Source organism: Choloepus didactylus, chromosome 20, assembly GCF_015220235.1.
Source record: "Choloepus didactylus isolate mChoDid1 chromosome 20, mChoDid1.pri, whole genome shotgun sequence".
Taxonomy (NCBI): Eukaryota; Metazoa; Chordata; class Mammalia; order Pilosa; family Megalonychidae; genus Choloepus; species Choloepus didactylus.
The window spans coordinates 51,971,229-51,979,263 of NC_051326.1; the positions used below are offsets into that span (position 1 = coordinate 51,971,229).

The following is an 8,035-nucleotide window of genomic DNA, read 5'->3' on the forward strand; positions in this document are numbered from 1 at the left end:
TGGTGATTTGCACAAAATAAGTGTGTGTTAAAGTTTGCTGACTTGCGTGCATGTTGTTTCTTTCTATGACTCTCATCTCATTATCTACCAAAATGGTTACTTCTGAAGGAATCATTGATTCGTTTAAAACCTTTTGAATGGACAGTTAGTAGGTGATTCTGTTTTTGGAAGCCTGTCAAATTTCTTTTGTTTTTAGAGTAAATAGAGAATGATTATGGAATAAACCAATGGCAAGAGAGCAAGGCAAAGTCCATCTTTTACAGTTCAACCAATAGCCTTAGATTAATTGTTCCCATTTGGTATAATGCAAACTTCATAACATTGTGGCAAGTACATTTGGAATAAAATTCACTGGGCAAAATTTTATACTTGAAACAGACTTGTAACTCTTGTTTGTTTTAGGTAAGTTTCAATCATATATCACACAGCAGGGATTTGCCCAGGGATCTTAATATTTTTGAAGCATGTTTAGTTTAGTGTTTTTTTTTTTTTTTTTTTTACCCATTTGCAGACCAATATCTTGGAAGGAGAGAGTATTTCTTCATTACATGGCCCTAAATGAGTAATGATTACATGGAAGGAGAGCTATTATCCAGAATAGGTTCTAAGGTTATTTTAGTTATTTTGAAAATAAATGAAAAATAAAGACATAGAAATGGGTTATAATATTAACAAAACAGCACTAATGGAAAATAAAATGCTGGATTTTATTTTGTTTTGAAGCCTCATAAACTGTGTCCCTAACATGCAGAGCATATAATAGTGAAAAAAAGGCCTGCAGATTTCTTTTCTAAGGTACAAAAATATATCATATTTGGAAAAATGGAGAATTGGAGATGGATAGTCTATAGTTTTCTAATAATTTTCCATATACTTATGGAATTGAAATTACATATGCATGAAATAACTCATAGTAAATATTTCTCCCTTTCCTGGTTGAATCAAAGGAGGTAAGGGGGTTTTGCATCTCTTTGTGAGTCCAGGAGAAAATTAGCATTGTTGAATATTGGAAATACAGAAAGCCTGGTATCTCATTGGAAGCAGATTATTATGTAAGTTGATGGGAATGGAGAATGGAATCAGAGAGGATGTAGCAGTGTTGTGAATAAAGTGCATATCTCTGCCACTGCTTGGACGATATAGGAGCCAACAGCAGTTTACTGCTTTGGACAACATTAAAAACAGGAAGAAAGAACATGCTTTCAGAAGGCGTTTGTGTTGGAACCAAGTCCCTCTGAGATCAGCTCTGCTTAAAATTGCTGCAGTGCAGAGCTATAGGTATTGAATCAGAGGACCGTACCCTCTTGTAGGTCTCCATGTGATATGCTGCTAAGTGTAGACATTCTAGATGACTCCACTTCAGAAATTGTTCTGACCAGAGAAGAGTTATTGCTCCCTTCAAGTTGTGGCTCCAGGTGATTCCTTAGGAGATAAGCACCACAAATGAGTCCCATATGGCCTGGAAAAGGCCCTTTGAAGAATGCTGTCTTTGCAAGTCTTCCTGGGGATTTCACCTGTGCAGAGTCATATCGCACTGGCCTCTGTGCCCTCTGGACCCAGTTTGAAAAAGGACCTACCACGACGATCAGAGTGGTGGGGATCTTAGTACAGTTATATAGTCCCCAGAAAAGCCTAGATAAAAAGAGATGGGGGGAGTAAGGGCAGGCAGAGCAGCATTTAGTTAAGTGTTCTTATTGTCTCACTCCTCATGGAAAAGTTGAGGTAAGAACAACTGATGTAAATCATGTGGAGCATAACTCCATCCGTACCTGTCATTTCCTGTTAAACATGGCGAGATGAGGGACCTGCCGTGCCTCGTGGGTCAGAGTTCTGTGCATTCCTGCTGTCGGCACCATCCTTTTAGCCCAGCCATTTGCCTGAGGGTGATGGAGCACAATGGTGACAGCTCACTTATGAACTCATTCAAATTAAGCCTTAATTAAATGGAGGCCCAAGCAGACCCCTGACACAAGCCGTACCTTCCAATCTTCCTCGTAGGGCTGATGAATAGTGCAGCCCTCTGTTGCTGCAGTGGGAGCTCCAGGTGAAACCAGGGTTATTTCAAATAATTTTGAGAGGAAACCTAACCTCAATCACAAAGCTCTTTTCCAGGAATGTTTTTGCATCAATATGAAGTTTTAAAAAAAATAACTTCAAACTTAAAGAAAAGCCAAAAGAATAGTACAAATAACTCTTATTTTAACTTACTCTGTATTTATTTCTATAGCTCATCCTCTCTCTATGTATGTACATGTTAAAAACCAGGAGTTCACACATCATTTTCATTCCAATTCAACACCGCAGGGTTCTTTCTAGTTTTCTGCATTTCCACATTTGTAACTCCCTTCTTGGGCAGTGGGAAACTCTGCTCCTTTTCCCTCTAGTCCTATTGTTTTCCACCTCTGCTTGAAAGTAAATAGGACACAATTCCCAAAAGCATCTTTGCATAATTCCTCTTTATGAAATCAATCTCCCCAATCCACTGAGTTACTTCTGACCCACTTAGAATATGGATTCTTTTATCAACATTTTTAAAAGAACTTTTATTCCTTCTCCAAAGAAAAGTGGGTGCCATATAACCAAGCACTGATGTATTACCTTTTTTTTTTTTTTTTGACATTCTTTGGCACTTTAGTAACTTTTTCTAACGTTCATACAAACTCACAACAAACAGGATACTGACCCCAGCCCTCCCCCCAAACTGATGGAAGAGAACTCAAATGAAGGATGCAAATTCCAAATAAAAACTTCTAATGTCTCAAGCAGAATGACATAGCAAATGCTACACAGTACGCAGAAGCCTGAGGCTGATGATGAAGTTGGTGCTCTGCAACGATCAGGGATCAAGACTAAACTTCTGCAGATAATCTCCTTTTGTCCACCTCCAACTTCTGCTTTTACTTTTGTACCTAGATGAAGTGGTTGTTCCTAGAAGACCATCTGAGGTTTGTGATATTGAAGCAGTCATACAGCTAAATGTGAGCCCCACAGTTCACTGAAGGTTATCAAGGTAAGAACATGAGTTTTTTCAAGAATGGTGGTAAAACCATTTCTTGTCATGTTTGCAGCAATCAACAAGAAACTAGTTTAGAGTCAGAGGCATCTTTGTGAGCAGCAGCCCCTTATCATATAACATGGTGGCCAAGGAAAGCTGGTCCTCCACACTGTCACAGGGCAGGTCTCCCACTCTCACGAACTCTGGGTAGGAGTGGAGCAAGAGTTCCATGGCATCAGCTTGCTGGGGCTGTATCTCCAAGCACTTGGGCTCTTCCAGATGATAAACACGAGAGTTTTCCACCGTGTGATAGAGAAACAAACGGCCTCCCTCACCCACTAGTCGAGCTATCCCATCCTGAAGCCTGTGCACTTCTGTTTCTGCAGTCACCGGGGCCCCCACGTTTACAGGTTTTCCAGCCTCCCAGCGAATGGGGAGCCCATAAACACTCAGTGCCCTCTCCCTATCAGTCAACACTGGGGGCAGAGAATCGTGGAAGAAGTCATTGGCTCGCTGGTCAGCCACAGCATCGACAGGGGCAAAGTGTCCCAAGCGGGTAACCAAGACCCTCACCTTCTCCATGAAAGCAGTTCTTCATGGATCCTTAGAATCTGAATGCTGGGCTCCCATGTAATCCATGAAGTCTCGGGGCAGACGCCTACGAAACTCCAGATTTTCTTCCATTGTGGCCTGCACGGTCAGAGGCAGTACCGCCTCCAGGAAGTCGCCCCAGGTATTGTGCTGGTATGTGGACACGGTGAGGTGCAACGAGTGCACCCCATCCTGACATTCAGCTTGGTGAATGAAGCCCCGAGGAAAATAGAGCAAATCTCCAGGTTCCAGTACGGTCTGCAGCACCGGCTCACCGAGATCCTCCTGGCTGAAGCTGGGGCTGGATGTCTGGGCCACTTCTTCAGTTGCGACTTGGGGTCGGTAGACAGGCCAGAGCTCCCTGCCTTCCAGCTGCAGCACGAAGGCCTCGATGTCGTCGTAGCGGGGGGAAAAGCCCTGCGAGGTAAATTTTGGAGCCAGCCATACTTCCAAACTGCTCCTGGAGCACAGCCAAAAAAATGCCACACGGTGGTGGAGAAAGCCTGAGGGCAGAGGAGGCGCAGCGAGCAGCCGGCCCGGTACAGGGACCACGCGGCGGCGGGCAGGGCGCGGCCCGGCGGGTTCAGGGTCTCGCGCCGCCCGTGGATGTGGCGCGCGGCGTCCAGGTGCTGCCCGGACTACACCTCGTCGTGGCGCAGTATCGAGTCCAGGTCGGCCGTAGCGAAAACGCCCTGGTAGTAAGAGCGGTCCTGCCGCCGTACCAGCACCGCCTCGCGCTCCCATAGGCGCCGGCAGAAATGGTCCGGAGGCATGGGCGGGATGAGCCACTCGAGGAGGTGCGCCGCCCGCCTCCGGCTGCTGGAGATGCGGTTCAGCTCCGCCAGGACGCGGTGAAGCGGGGAGCCCCAGGGCAGCTCTCCGCCCGTGCCATCCACCTGCGGTCCCGACAGCGTCGCAGGGGCCACGGACGGTGGAGCGGCCGCCAAGAGCTGAGCTGTGCACCGCAGGGCCCAGGTCTCCACCACACGCGCGGGCGCAGCAGGCACCTCCACCAGGCGCGCGGGCGGGGTCTGCAGGGAGCGGCCCGCCGGCGGCGCCTCCAGTAGCTCCGCAGGCCCGAGGGGAGCATACGGCTCTCGCCGGGCCGCATCCGGGATGGCCGCCACTGCGGCCGCCGCCTCCCCAGGCAGCGGGTCACCGGGATCGTCGCCTGTCTACTCCACCGCGAGTCCTCCGAGTCCTCGCTCGGCAGCGTCTTGGCTCTCAGCGCCGCCATGCGAGATGCAACACTTCTCCTCAGCTGCCTTCGGATCTTCCTCGGCCTCAGGGGCAGGGTCAAGACCGACCCGCTATGTGACTGGGGCCGGCACCGGGCCTCAGGCGCCCTCGCCTCAGCAGCCCCGCACCAGCCCGTAGCCCGTCCATGGTGGCGACCCTCCTCCTAGCGGAGCCGGATCAGGCGAGAAAGGATTGCAAAGCGGGCGGCGACTGCCGTGTACTCTGGGAAGGGGCGCGGCCTCCAGCCTCCCCTGGGTTGGCAGCGCCCACCATTCTTCCGCCCATGCCTCCCGCTCGCCTTTTCAGCACACGTTCCGTTCGTCGAAATGCAGAGCTTCGCGCTAGAAAGACAGAATCTCTGCCAAATTAACAAGGATTCATATTCAGAGGATAATTTAAAAATCAAGTTGCTCGTGACTCCACGAGAAAGAAAGTTGGATGCTTAACTCTTCTTTCCTCTAGTCTCTGAATGTCGCAGTGTTCCCCGAGACACCCTCATTTTTGAACTGCAGGTTCCCAGCAACATCACCTGGGAATATGCACAGTTCTTGTTTTCAAGGAATGTCCTCAGGGAAAGATTCTACTCGAACCCTGGATCTGCCCGGGTCTTCTCTGCTCTCAGGTAACTTCATTGATAGACGTCCTAAGTTCCTCCACCTCATTTCTCCGTTACAAATTCTCAATCATTTCTCTCTCTCTCTGAAAAAAACAGTTATGAACTTCTCTACTTACATTCTTATCTGCCCTTCCCTCTGGGATTTATTTAATTAGCCATGGCTTCTCTCTCTGAAATCTTCAATCTTTGCCTCCTCTGAATCTTAAATCCCAAAATGTGGGCCTCTCATTTAACAGGCAATGTCGTGGGTGTGACGGTCTAATTGTGGAGAATAACATGGTCACTGTCTTCGTGTAACTATAGTTGCTTTGTACATAAATATTTCTTGTTTTCATCTGAGCTATTTAAAATAAATTCCCAGGAGTGAAATTCCTGGGTCAGAGGGCAAGATAATTTTTGTGATTATTAACTAGGTTTTACCAAATTGCCCTCCAAAAGGGTTTACAAAATTGCAAATTACTGTGAGTTTATTAGACCACAAGGCCTCTAGGGCCTTGTCTGTGGTTCTGTCTGATCCTTCAGAGCTTCCTCTTCCTTAGTCCCACTCCTATCCAGACACTTGCCAATGCTTTTAGATGCTACCCCTCCCCATGTCTCAGTGTCTCATATCCATCCTTTCTTTTTTTTTTCACTTTTAGTTTTTTTTTATTTTGAAATAAATTCAAAGTTATAGGAACAGTTGAAAAAACAATACTAACCCCATATGCAGAATTCCATCATACCCTGACCCCCCTCCGCTGATAGCCCAATCCACCAACTTTAACATGCTGTCACATCGCTATTTCTTTCCCTCCCTCCCTCCCTGTCATCCATCATCTATTGCTCTGTCTTCTGAACATATGAGAGTTAGCTGCACACACCCTTGAACAAACACTATAATTCACGTATACACTTCCCATGAACAAGAACATTCTTTTATGCAATCCCATTAAGTGCAGCTAAGAAGTACAAGAGATTCAACAATGATACAAAGCTTACATGCTATATTTCCTTTTCCTTATGTCTCAACTGTGTCCCTTTGAGCCACCTGTCCTCTATCCTCCAATCCCATCCAAGTTCATCCTTGGCATTCAATTGTCATCTATTTAGACTGTCTTTTTTTTTTTTCTTTTTCAGTTGTGGAAACATATATACAGCCTAAATCTTCCCATTCCACTGCCTCCCTAGCCTTCCATTAGTAGGATTAATCACATTTAGAATGTTGTAATGCTCTTTCTCACCAACCATTACTAGAAATTTCCCTTCACCTCAAACAGCAACTCTACACTCATTTCTTAACTCCCCATTGCCCCTTCCCCCATTTCGCTTAACCCAAACTCTGCTTTTCATCTCTATGGTTATATTCTCTGATAATTTCTTTGTGTTTACTGTGGGGCTTAAAATTAACCTCTTAAATCCATAACAGTCTTGTTTTTCTTTGATACCACCTTCACTTCAATAGGGCACATAAACTATGTTCCTATACTCCTCCATTCCCCCACTTTTATATAGTTGTCTAAAATTACATATTTTACGTTGAGTTGAAAACCACTGATTTGTCATTAGAGTTTGTGTATTTTATATCATGTAGGAAGTAAATTTGAGTTACAGTTCAAAAATTGACTTCTATTTGTATTCCATTGTGGCTGGAGAATGTGTTTTGAGTACATTCAATTTTTTTTTTTTTTAATTTCTTGAGGCTTGTTTTATGTCTCGGCTTATGGTCCCTTCTGGAGAAAGATCCATGATCACTAGAGAAAAATGAGTGTCCTGGTGATTTGGGATGTAAGGTACTATATATGTCTGTTAAAATTCTCTATATTTCTTTCTCCTTTCTTTGTTTCTCTGTCGGTAGGGCTCCCTTTAGAATCTGAAGTAGGGCAGGTCTTTCATTGGCAAAGTCTCTCAGCATTTGTTTGTCTGTGAAAAATTTAAGCTCTCCCTCAAATATGAAGGAGAGTTTTGCTGGATAAAGTATTCTTGGTTGGAAATTTTTCTTTCTCAGAATTTTAAATATGTCATGCCACTGCCTTCTCGCCTCCATGGTGGCTGCTGAGTAGTCACTACTTAGTCTTATGTTGTTTCCTTTGTATGTGGTGAATTGCTTTTCTCTTGCTGCTTTCAGAACTTGCTCCTTGTCTTCAGTATTTGACAGTCTGATCAGAATATGTCTTGGAGTGGGTTTATTTGGATTTATTCTATTTGGAGTTCGCTGGGCATTTATGCTTTGTGTATTTATATTGTGTAGAAGGTTTGGGAAGTTTTCCCCAACAATTTCTTTGAGTACTCTTTCTAGACCTTTACCCTTGTCTTCCCCTTCTGGGACACCAATGAGTCTTAAGTTTGGACGTTTTATTTTATCTATCGTATCCCTGAGATCCTTTTTGATTTTTTTGATTTTTTTCTCCATTCTTTCTTTTGTTCTTTCCTTTTCTGTTCTGTGGACTTCTAGCACACTGAGATGTTGTTCAGCTTCCTCTAATCTTGTATTGTGAATATCCAGAGTCTTTTTAATTTGGCCAACAGTTTCTTTTATTTCCATAAGATCTTCTATTTTTTTATTTACTCTTGCAATATCTTCTTTATGCTCTTCTAGGGTCTTCTTTATGTCGCTT

The 8,035-nt window shown here is 44.8% G+C and overlaps 1 pseudogene; it reads right to left on the reverse strand.

Moving 5' to 3' along the window:
- Window positions 1–2,238: 2,238 nt before the first annotated feature.
- Window positions 2,239–4,972, reverse strand: LOC119516724 (annotated as a pseudogene).
- Between the last annotated feature and the right edge of the window lie 3,063 nt (window positions 4,973–8,035).